At 44.3% G+C, this 11,642-nt stretch overlaps 1 long non-coding RNA gene across 1 annotated transcript; it reads left to right on the top strand.

Moving 5' to 3' along the window:
• The first annotated feature begins 558 nt into the window (after positions 1–558).
• Positions 559–11,642, top strand: LOC137334554 (uncharacterized). Its single transcript, XR_010966179.1, has 3 exons — positions 559–1,099; positions 2,934–3,013; positions 11,075–11,642. It is a non-coding gene; the product is annotated as an uncharacterized lncRNA (long non-coding RNA).

Here is an 11,642-nt window from a genome sequence, read left to right as displayed (position 1 = left end):
CATTACAACATTGACTTCAAAAGTACTTCATTGGCGGTAAAGTGCTTTGGGACATCCTGAGGTAGTGAAAGGCGCTTCATAAATGCAAATCTTTCTCTTTAAAAGCAATTACGAACAGGGCACTCTCCATGTGGGAAACTGAGCAAGAACCCACATCCCATCACACAAAGCTCTCATAATCCAATGTTCTGCCCCAACTCTCAAACCTCTAACTCTCAGATGTGTTTTACTGCTTTCAGTCTGGCTTTGACTTTATAGTTTTGGCTGCACAGGTAAACTATTTTCATCGCCCCACCATTGGCGGCTGTGCCTTCAGACGCTTAGAGCCTATGATCTGGAATTCCTTCCTTAATCCTCCCCGCCTCGCTTGCTCTCTCCACTCCTTTAAGTCCTTTATAGAGGGAAAACCTACCTCTTTGACCAAGCTTTTGGTCACCTACCCTAATATCTCCTTATATAGCTCGGCAAAAAAAAATTTTGTTTGATTACGCTCCTGTGAAGCGCCTTAAGATGTTTTTACTACGTTAAAGGCGCTATAGAAATGCAAGTTGTTGTTGATTGCTGAGACAAAATAGTGCCTGTGATCTACGAGTAGCGACCTGTAGCGGGGGGAAATACCAGACTCTCAGATAACACGGTATCGCCGATTGCACAACTCCCTCAATCAGCCCTTGCGATAGGAAAGCTCAGCAGACACGATAAGCAAGGCTTGAGATTTTTACGACCATTCGAAGGATATTTCTACGGATCGTGACCCTGTCAGCTGCTCGCTTTCTTTGCCTGTATTTTCTATTAACCGTTAAAAGACGCCAGCTTGTGTGTCTGCACCACCAACATATGTTCCTCATCCGTCTGTGATAAAACAAAGCGATAACAATTAGCCATTTGCATTTTTTCCTTTAATCTATAGTTTAAGCACCCTGTAACAATATGCGAACAGATGCCACCGTTCAGATAAGTCAGTTTTGTAACTCATTCTGAGGGAAATGGAAGATTTATGACCAGAAAAGCCAGCCGCTAGTTTGAAAGGCCACTAGCTCGGCTTAGCAGCGCCAATACTGATGGCAGATTCAAAGCGACGATTGCTTGCAAGGAAAAGGTGAGCAGCTACAAATACTGCCCTTGACGTTCCTAAAAAATAATCGTGTTGCTAACTTTTAATAAAAAGCCACAGGAAAATTATACATCATTTCAAAACAGAACTGCTTTATTTCTGAATTACTCTTAATTCAAGGCCACTTTATTTGCTAATTCAATTTTTTTTCAAGCAGCAAATTCCTACTTGTCTACCTTATTTATGAAGCTGAATTCGAGTCACTGGACAATCCCAAATTTTTTTTTAGCACAAAGACTTTTGAAAAATCAGGAGTAGACTGTGATCACCTAGGAAAATAGAAACAGGAGGCGGCCATTCAACCCCTCGAGCTTGTTCCGCCATTCAATTAGATCATGGCTGATCTGTATCCCAACTCCATCTGCCCACCCTGGTTCCATATCCCTTAATACCCTTTGCCTAACAAAAATCTATCAATCTCAGCTTTGAAATTTTTAATTGACCCCCAGCCTCAACAGCTGGGGGAGAGAGTTCCAGATTTCCACTCCCCTTTGTGTGACCAAATTTAATGAGTGATCAAAATTAAGCCAATTCACTGCTCCTCTAAAATAGAGGAAGCCTCCGAAAGCTTGTGAATTTAAAATAAAATTGCTGGACTATAACTTGGTGTTGTAAAATTGTTTACAAACCTCTAAAATAAACACAAAGGAATGCTGTAAGATATTACAAATGTCTGAAACTTCCATAATCAGCACCAATATTCGATTCCGTACAACACTCAAGTGAGGTAACATTTTCAGGCCAGTTGTTTACCCAGTTGGCAGGTTATATGATACTATTACAGACACAGTGATTCACACACAGGCAGGCAGGGCAGCTTACTATGGGTCCTTTCAAGGTTCACTTAGGGAACTGCAGAGACATATAATGGCTCCTGACTCAGACATCAGCCGAGCAACAGCAGCTAAGATATGCTGCATCTCACTCATCTGTACCTTGGAATTCCAATCTGTGCAATGGAGCTGGATGTGATTTTTAGTGTAACAAAGGGTTAGCAGTTCAATTCTCTGAACAAGTGGAATCTTGCAGCACCGGTTCTCCCCGGTGTCCTGGCCAGCATTTATCCCTCAACCAACGCCACCAAAACCAGATTATCTGGTCATTATCACATTGCTGTTTGTGGGATCTTGCTCTGCGCAAATTGCCTGCCGCGTTTCCCTATATCACAACGGTGACTACACTTTAAAAAGTACTTCATTGGCTGTAAAGCGCTTTGGGATGTCCTGAGGTCGTGAAAGTCGCTATATGAATGCAAGTTCTTTCTTATTTATAACTGTACATGGGGCTAGATAGCAAAAGTGGAAATATTCAGCCTTGGGACACCACTGTGTGCCTTCGCCTAAGTTCGTATGATAATCATGGACCCTCTCCCTCCCCCTTCTCCCACCACCTACATCGAATTGCCCAGAAGCTCTCAGTCGCTAGCCTCCCCTTTTTCTAAAAAGCTGACAGGCGAGCTCACTGAATAGGTCTGGAGGGGAGAGGGTTCAAAGTAGAGGCTCACACTTTCCCACCCATTAGCCAGCTGCCACTGAATTTCATTAGCTCAGTTTGTTGTGTTCATGAAAGGGACCCAAACAAACTACCGGGGATGGAAGGAATTAGGTCTGGTTAAGGGTTTATAAATGCAAGAATTCCTCCACATTGTTCACAGCATCTGGCCTGTTAAAGACCTACCTAAGTATATAAACCATACTTTGTTGATGATAGCAGTGGTATTGACACAGTCATAATTGTCCTGGGCGGTGCAGCTCCAATTTTAGCTGTCAAGCATAACTCTTCTTAAAAATGAAAAGCTTAATACATTTTCTTTTAACAGATATCAAAGCCCCTCCTTGGTCTGCAACACGTCCACCAGAATAGATCTGTCAAACAGTGAAGGATGCCATTTCTTTGCATGTAAGGCATAATTTATTAACGGGGCATTTGCATTTACCAGATAAAAAAATAATCCCTTTTGGATTGTATATCAGTGGGCTATTTCTTAAAGTGCAGTATAGGAACATAGGAACAGGAGTGGGTCGTTCAGCCTCTCGAGCCTGTTCCGCCATTCAATTAGAGCACGGCCGATCTGTATCTTAACTCCGTCTACCCGCCTTGGTTCTGTAACTGGGAAAGAACTTGGTGATCGCACTAAAGCAGGGGGACGGAATTCTGCACTAAAAGGTTGGCTCTTCCCACCAACCAGTAGATTTAAAGGGGCATCACCTTCATGAAAAAGTGCTTGGCGAATTTTTACTTACAAGCAGAAGGCCAATTCCACACTCCTTCTATCAACCTCCTGTGCTCGCTGACCTCCGTTGGCTCCCGATCCACCAATGCCTCGACTCTCATCCTCATGTTCAAATCCCTCCATGGTCTCCGTAACCTCTGTAAAAATGAATGAACGGAAAATCGTGTGCTGTGGGTCCGTGAATTCCCACAAAGCTCTCCGTGTCAGCATCGCCCCCTCCTACGAGCTAAGAATGAGCCCAGTGATATGATAACTCTCCTGTTCCTATAGGTGAGGGTATCAAGGGAGCAAAGGCGGGCAAATGGAGTTGAGGTGCAGATCAGCCATGATCTAATTGAATAGCAGAGTTGGCATGACGGGCTGAATGGCCTCCTCCTGTTCCAATTATATAAATCGAGTGGAAAGTAGTCGTGCATGAGGCCATTGTGATGAAAGCCGCACATGGTTCTGGCTTTTCTCCCCCCTCAAGCAAAAGAAAACATTGTCAATGTCTTCGGCAGCACCTCCCAAACCCGTGACCTCCACCACCTAGAAGGACAAGGGCAGCAGGTGCATGGGAACAACACCACCTCCGAGTTCCCCTCCAAGTCACACACACCATCCCGACTTGAACATATATCGGCCATTCTTTCATGGTCAAATTCTGGAACTCCCTACCTAACAGTACTGTGGGAGCATCTTCGCCACACAGACTGCAGTGGTTCAAGAAGAAAGCCCACCACAACCTTCTCAAGGGCAACTAGGGGCGGGCAATAAATGCCAGCCTTGCCAATGAGATCCACATCCCCAGAATGAATTTTTTTAAATGCCAGGAGACAGCTGGTCTCTTGGACTCTGAATTAAAACTCTAGTAGTATAAAAGTAGCTGCTAGGTTACAAAGCTGCACCCATAAAAAATACTAAGCAAACAATCAGCGGCAGCTCAATCAAGGGCCAAGCCATAGCAATTAAAGAGTGCACAGAACTAAAGGCATTGGCTACACTCAGTTTATTTTTATAGTTGCAGCTGCAGTTTGATAAGTCAGTGTTACATACACTCTGTTTCCCTAGTGCTGATAAGGTATGTCTGTAAAGAATCAGTATAGCTGAACATACAGAGGTGCACTGTCCTTGACCGCACAGGCTGCAACGGGTGCTTTCCTGCCAATCACTGCCAGTCAGTGAGAACACCACATGTGCTGCCAATCTGCTACTGGAAAGTCCCATCAATGTTGATGCAACTGAGTGAAAACACAAACTAAAGAAACAAGAAAAAAAACTTGCATTCATATAGCCCTCGGGATGTCCCAAAGGGCTTTGCGGCCAATGAAGTACATTTGAAGTGCAGTCACTGTTGCAATGTAGGAAACGCGGCAGCCAATTTGCGCACAGCAAGGTCCCACAAACAAGCAATAAAATAATGACCAGGTAATCTGTTTTATTAATGATATTAGTTGAGGGATAAATATTGGCCAGGACACCAGGGCGAACTCCCCTGCTCTTCTTCGAGATAGTGCCAATGGGATCTTTTACATCCTCCTGAGAGGGCAGACGGGGCCTCGATTTAACGTCTCATCCAAAACACGGCACCTCCGACAGTGCAGCACTCCCTCAGTATTGCACTGGAGTGTCAGCCTAGATTTTGTGCTCAAGCCTCTGGAGCGGAACTTGAACCCATGACCTTTTAGCTCAGGAAGGCGAGAGTTCTACCAGTGAGCAATCTTTCCTCGCCAAAGCCTTTCCCTGTCTTACTAAGCACAACCATGCAAAGAACTGGCAATTAATATTTACCATTCTGAGTCTCAGGCGAGTACTCCAGATGGGATTAAGAGAAGACAAATTCAAACAGTATCAAAGAAAAAATTGACAAGGCTTCTAAGAGTGTGGGTGGGAGTATTCAGGCAGGGAATTTTTCAAGACTGTGTGCTATGAAGTCAACTGCATCACACTACGTTTTCAAACAATATTGCAATAAACTTTCACAGGAAGCAAGCTGTAGCATTTAATGCAGAGACTCCGGGAGGTTTACCAGTAAAATCCGAGTCTTCAAATTTTCCCGCACTTTCTCCAGCTCACAGAAAAGGCGAGAAAATTTGGATTTTGCTGAAATGCTCAGAGCCTCTGAATTAAATACGACTGCATCGCTTAGAGATTTTTCTATTTACTACCGATAAAACACAGTATGCCTTACATCTTACTAAAACGTACGCAAATGGCGTTCACCCTTTTAAATATTCATTCGCGGGATGTGGGCATTGCTGGAAAGGCCGGCATTTATTGCCCGTCCCCTAGCTGCCCTTGAGAAGGTGGTGGTGGGCCTCCTTCTTGAACCGCTGCGGTCCGTGTGGTGAAGGTGCTCCCACAGTGCTGTTAGGTCGGCAGTTCCAGGATTTTGGCCCAGCGGCGATGAAGGAACAACCGATATATGTCCAAGTCGGGATGGTGTGTGACTCAGAGGGGAGCTTGGAGGTGACGGTGTTCCCATGCACCTGCTGCCCTTGTCTTTCTAGGTGGTGGAGGTCGCGGGTTTGGGAGATGACTTTCAACACGATTTATGTTATAGGAACGTAGGAACAGGCGTAAACCATTTGTTTCCTCCTGAACCGCAAAGTAACAAAAATTAATCAAAGTACTAAAGATGCCAAAGCTTGAAGGTGGTTGCAATGTAGCTGCCTCCACAGTTAAATGCTATTTAAAGCTGCTTTTATATCGCTGCCAGTGGGGTGTTTGCCTGCAAGCCCCCTGACCAAGGAGTCTCCTGCACTGGACACCGGCTTTAACCAGTCGGGCAGGTTTACATTGGGGTTGCCAATGGCTACACAAGTGCCACGCTTCGGGAATCGGCAGTGCAAGTAGCCCAACTCGTACCAGTACAAAAGCAGCTAGCTGGGTATCCCAGCAACCTGGTGCTTTCACCTCTGAGACCCAACTTAAAATCCAGCTCAGATTGATGGTTTGGGGGCTGTCATTTGTTGTGTCTCCCTGTCAGCTGCAATGAATTTTAGGTAGTTGGAAGGAAGGAAGGAAAGAAAGGGAGGAAGGACTTGCATTTATATAGCGCCTGTCTCGACCTCAGGACATCCCAAAGCACTTTAAAGCCAATAAAGTACTTTTTGAAGTGTACTCACTGTTATAATGTAGGAAATGCAGTGGCCAATTTGCGCACAGCAAGGTCCCACAAACAACAATGAGATAATGTCCAGATAATCTGTTTTGGTGGTGTTGGTTGAGGGATAAATATTGGCCAGGACACCAGGAGGAGCTCCCCCACTTTTCTTCAAAACAATGCCATGGGATCTTTTACATCCCACCTGAGAGGGCAGACGGGGCCTCAGTTTAACATCTCATCTGAAAGACGGCACCTCCGACAGTGCAGCACTCCCTCAGTACTGCACTGGGAGTGTCAGCCTGGATTTTGTGCTCAAGTCTCTGGAGTTGGACTTGAACCCACAGACCTTCTGACACAGAAGCAAGCATGCGAGTAACTGAGCCACAGCTGACACTCGGTTCACACATATATATATGTATATATATTAAAAAACTGCCTGTAATTCAGCACTAATTGGCAATTTCACTCCAAGAGGCTGCAAGGATGACTGGTGTGGGAAATAAAAATGACTCACTCCTGGGTGGGGGAAGGGGAGCTCCGCCAAGTTTGGACTTAAGCCACTTGGCATCTAAGCTACTTGAAGATTTAGGCGTGGAAACCTGTTTAGAGTAGAGAGTTGTTTAGTGCTTGTCAAACGGGAACGAGAATTAAACAAGACAATCTTACATTTTAATCAACAATTGAACTGTAACTCTTCGAATTTTTAGAGTGCAAAGCTTGTCTTAACTTTACAGACACTAAACATTAGGGACAATTTTATCAGAATGGTAACAGGAATGAGAGACTAGAGAAGCTGTGATTGTTCTTCTTAGAGCAGAGAAAGTTAAGGGGAGATTTAATAAAGGTGTTCAAAATTGTGAGGGGTTTTGATAGAGTAAATAAGGAGAAACTGTTTCCAGTGGCAGGAGGGTCAATAACCAGAGGACACAGATTTAAGATAATTGGCAAAAGAACCAGGGGGAGATGAGAAGTTTTTTTATGCAGCGAGTTGTTACGATCTGGAATGCACTGCCTGAAAGGGCGGTGGAAGCAGATTCAATAGTAACTTTCAAAAGGGAATTGGATAAATACTTGAAAAGGGAAAAATTTGCAGAACTATGGGGAAGGAGCAGGGGGAGCAGGACTAATTGGATAGATCTTTCAAAGAGCCGGCACAGTCTCAATGGGCTGAATGGCCTCAGTCTGCACTGTAAGATTCTATGAATGCACACTGGGTGGCAATAATCCTCACCCACTGCCAAACACATATCGGGGCATTGCCAGCAATATGCCCACGGTTTTCTGATAAGTGTTGGCAGCAACTGGAGCTCCTCATCGCCAACACATACCTAGAAAATGTCACATATATTTTGTGAGTATACGATTTATCCATGACAAGTATCATCTCAGGTCTAAAGGCTTTTCCAATAGGGATGAAACATTTTAATATTATTCATGAATGAAACCTTGCCTCATCACCACATTAACCAGGCATGGGAATAGTAGCCTAGTGGTTATGGCACTGGACTGGTAACCAACAGATAGAGTCCAAATCTCACCATGGGCAAATTGTGATTTTTGAATTCAATCAATCTGGTAACATGAAAGCTACCATTTCACCATTAAAAACCCAACTGAAATGGGAACCAACCGCCCTCACCCAGTCCGGCCTACATCTAACTCCAGTCCTATACTTTGTGACTGATTCTTAATCCCCTCAGGGGAACTAGGGATAGAATCATTAAAATAATACAGCATTGAAGGAGGCCAAATGGCCCATCGTGCCTGTGCTGGCTCTTTGAAATCTGGTATTCAATTAGTCCCACTCACCCCTGCTCTTTCCTCATGGCAATTTATTCCCCTTCAAGTATTTATCCAATTCCCTTTTGAAAGTTACTATTGAATCTGCTTCCTCCACCCTTCCCGGCAGTGCATTCCAGATCATAACAACTCGTTGCGCAAATAAAACTTCCCCTCATCCCGTCTCTGGTTCTTTTGCCAGAATAGGCAATATATGCTGCCTTGACAGAACAAATATTTTTTTTTGCGCTTGTTGTTTTGTGTCCCTCCTGAGGCGGGATTAAATTTCCAGCAGTTCCACTCTGTTGTTTTTGAAATAGAAAAAGCTAAATGTTTCGGGTCTTGCCTTACATATTTTCTCTCTCTCTCTCTCGTACAACGGTGTTACGCAGTCCTATAAGTGTCTTACTTTTGGGGACGTGCTCAATACCAAACTATATGATAGCGCAACCCAATGGTGCAATAATACCATCCATTTACGATCTGAACGGGATACTCGAAACTATCCCATGTTTACTTTTTCAATCTCTTTAAGATCAACCGAGCAAACGTTTGGTCAGACAAGGCCACATGCAAATAATTGGGCTGCTTTATTTCATGGCAAGTGAACATGCAGAGCAACAGCGATGATCAGAATCCCTTAGTTCAATTAGTATAACTTGTCTTTGCGTAATGATACAAAAATAACGAGCATGCCACACGTTTCCCCCAGTAGTGTGTGAGCTTGCTCAACTTCAACAAAATAACTTCTAACCACCCCCCTACGATCTTAACTTTCTCACAATCTTTGCTGAGCCTAACTGTTCCCACAGCATTCTGCTAAAATAAACCTGGCTGCCTGTCTGTATCTGTCTTTTCATTTCCTTCAGTCTCCCACAGGAGGATGCAGAAGTTTTCTGTGATGATAGATGTAAGCTGTTTGTCAACTGCTGAGACAGGCTAACGTGTCGCTTATTATTTACCATCTCTGATAAACAACATCAAAGCTGAACTTATTAGCATTTTAACTGCAGTCAGCCATGGCTCAGTGGGTAGCACTCTCGCCACTGAGTCAGAAGGTTGTGCGTTCAAGTCCAGCTCCAGAGACTTGACGCTCCAGTGCAACACTGAGGGAGTGCTGCACTGTCGGAGGTGCTGTCTTTCGAACGAGACGTTATACCGAGGCCCTGTCTGCCCTCTGAGGTAACAGATTCCCATGGCGCTATTCGAAAACAAGCAGGGGAGTTCTTCCCAGTGTCCTGGCCAATATTAATCCCTCAATCAACATCACAAAAACAAAATTATCTCATTGCTGTTTGTGGGACCTTGCTGTGCACAAATTGGCTGTCGGGTTTCCTGCTTTACAACAGTGACTACACTTCAAAAGTGCTTCATTGGTTGTAAAGCGCTTTGGGACCTCCTGAGGTCGTCAAGGTCACTACATAAATGCAAGACTTTCTTTCACATATCACCTTAAAGCTTGCGTGAATGCACTATGCTTTAAAACTCAACATTTGACAGTAACTCCTTTTTTCCCCAAAACCTCTCTGTGGAAAAATGGTGAAAAAAAATCCCAAAATGTTGACATCTATATAACAAGAAAATAGGCAGCTGTCCAATTCAGGGAGGGTCACCCGCATGAAGGAGGCACAATAAAGAAAAACCAGGAAAAACTGTTACAGAAATCTAAAAATTAAAAGCAAACAGGATGAACAAGTCAATAGAGCAATGGGGTTCGGTGTTAAAAAATAGAACATTTGTACTTTCAGATATGCTTATAATTGTTTTAAACGTCAGCAATAGTATCATAGTATTATACAGCACAGAAGGAGGCCATTCAGCCCATCGTGCTGAATGGCCTCCTTCTGTGCTGTATAATACTATGATACTTTTCCAAGTGCCAATTAATTTTGTCCCTGATTATTGTCTCTAAAAGTTTCCCCACCATCGACGTTAGGCTGACTGGCCTGTAGTTGCCATGTTTACCCCTCTCCTCTATTTTTGAACAGGGGTGTAACATTTGCAATCCTCCAGTCCTCTGGCACCATCCCCATATCTAAGGAGGATTGGAAGATTGTGGCCAGAGTCTCCGTAATTTCCACCTTTACAATGGTTACATTTAAATATCTTCAAATATGATCAAGATTGAAATATATATCTTTATTTAAAAAATAACAACCACAATTAAATAACTAATAAATCCAATGAGGAATTCAGGAGAAACTTTTTTACCCAGAGAGTGGTTAGAATGTGGAACTCGCTACCACAAGTAGTTGAGGCAAAATAGCACAGATGCATTTAAGGGGAAGCTAGAGAAGTACATGGGGGAGAAAGGAATAGAAGGATCTGCTGATATCCATGGCCTCGCCCCGCCTTATCTCTGTAACCTCCTCCAGCCCTACAACCCTCCGAGATCTCTGCACTCCTCCAATTCTTGCCTCTTGCACATCCCCGATTTTAATCGTTCCACCATTGGCGGCCGTACCTTCAGCTGCCTGGGCCCTAAGCTCTGGAATTCCCTCCCTAAACCTCTCCGCCTCTCTCTCCTCCTTGAAGGCACACCTTAAAACCTACATCTCTGACCAAACTTTTGGTCATCTGTCCTAATATCTCCTTATGGGACTCGGTGTCAAATTTTGTTTGATAATCGCTCCTGTGAAGCGCCTTGGGACATTTTACTATGTTAAAGGCGCTATATAAATGCAAGTTGTTGTTGTTGTTGTTGTTGTTATGGGATGAGATGAAGTAGGGTGGGAAGAGGCTCATGTGGAGCATAAACACCGGCACAGACTAGTTGGGCCGAATGGCCTGTTTCTGTGCCGTAAATTTGATATTACTAAGGTGGCAACACCATGTTTATGACTGATCCTTTTTCTTCCAGCTCTGCGAGTTTCACAGCTTTAGAACACATGTTGCCACTTGACGTGTGCTTTATGTGGGGCAGAAGGACAGCGTGCAATATGCCTGGTGACTGGCTGCCCTGGACAGGTCTTTCCAACGCATTGAAGGTACACGTCTTGTCATAAAGGCCGACGAGGACACTCGAAATTTGAAATGGCAGCGGCCAGAAAGCGTCAGCCGGAAGCTGAGGCTCCGATGAAATACTCTCGTACATCCAGGGGCGTTAGTGCCTGCCATGATTGAGCCACAGAAGAGCCAGTAACTGCTCAAGTTGCAAATGGTGGAACCATCGTTCGAGGATTCAGTAGGTGCTTCATGTGAATTACTTTGAAGTGTTCTTATATATGCAGCCTGGTGGATCAGTGAACAAAGAGGTACAAACCCAACCAGCTTGGCATTTTTGTATCAACAACTCGCACTTATATAACGTCTTGACTGCAGGGGGAAGAAAACGACCCAAGGTCCTTCACGGAGGCGCAATCAAAAAATGTTCGCCACGCCAAAGGAGGGGTGACCAAAAGCTCGGTCCAAGAGATGGAGGTGGAGAG

The sequence above is a fragment of the Heptranchias perlo genome, chromosome 18 (assembly GCF_035084215.1).
Source record: "Heptranchias perlo isolate sHepPer1 chromosome 18, sHepPer1.hap1, whole genome shotgun sequence".
Classification (NCBI taxonomy): domain Eukaryota; kingdom Metazoa; phylum Chordata; class Chondrichthyes; order Hexanchiformes; family Hexanchidae; genus Heptranchias; species Heptranchias perlo.
Note: the sequence above shows the minus strand (reverse complement) of the source record. Positions and strands in the feature narration are given on the sequence as shown.